Genomic DNA, 827 nt, shown 5'->3' on the forward strand with positions numbered 1-827 from the left:
TTCGTGGAATTGTGAAATTCAGAAGCGACGCGCAGAAACGGCAGACTCAACAAGAACCGATTTCAAGGTCTGCGACCGAAGCCGACGAGAAACTGTGAAGGCGAAAGAAAACGACGAAAGCCACGAGAAACGACGAGAGCAGTGATAAAGGAGCTGGAAACGAAGACGATACGAAAGCAGAGGGAGCAGAAATCGTTACTGACAGCGGCGCGGGACTTTTCGGTATACAGACAACAAGCAACTGGCTGGAGTGTTCGTACTGTATAGCTGGAAAAGAGAGGCGTGAAGCAGAACGAGAGCTGTTTGATCTGGATGGGATCAAGCGTTGGGAGGCGGTAAGGTCGGATAGCAGATGCGAGTTGCAAAGTACAGTTGCGAATTCTGGTGAGTTACGGAAATTGTCCTGGTCAGACGAGAGGATCCATATACATAAGTATTGATCGAAGAGGAAGCGGAAACGAGCGACAGTGAGTCAAGCAAGAACGAACGTGTTTAAGGAGAAAAATTTGATTTGAGTACAGTTTGAACAGTATGTGATTGCAGTTTGTAAGATTCAAGTAATGTTTGAGAGCCATTGCAATTATCAGGAAAATAATAAACTGTAATTGGAACAGTTGTAGAGCAATTGTAATTGAAAAAATAATAAACTGTAATTGGAACAGTTGTAGAGCAATTGTAATTGGAAAAATAATAAACTGTAATTGGAAGAGTTTTAGAGCAACTGCAACTGGAAAAAATAAATAAACTGTAACGGCAAAGTTTGAAATTCATAAGTTAAAATTAATTGAGATTAAAAAATTGGCATTGTTTGAGAGCCATTGTAACCG

Source organism: Drosophila obscura, unplaced genomic scaffold, assembly GCF_018151105.1.
Source record: "Drosophila obscura isolate BZ-5 IFL unplaced genomic scaffold, ASM1815110v1 contig_37, whole genome shotgun sequence".
NCBI lineage: Eukaryota > Metazoa > Arthropoda > Insecta > Diptera > Drosophilidae > Drosophila > Drosophila obscura.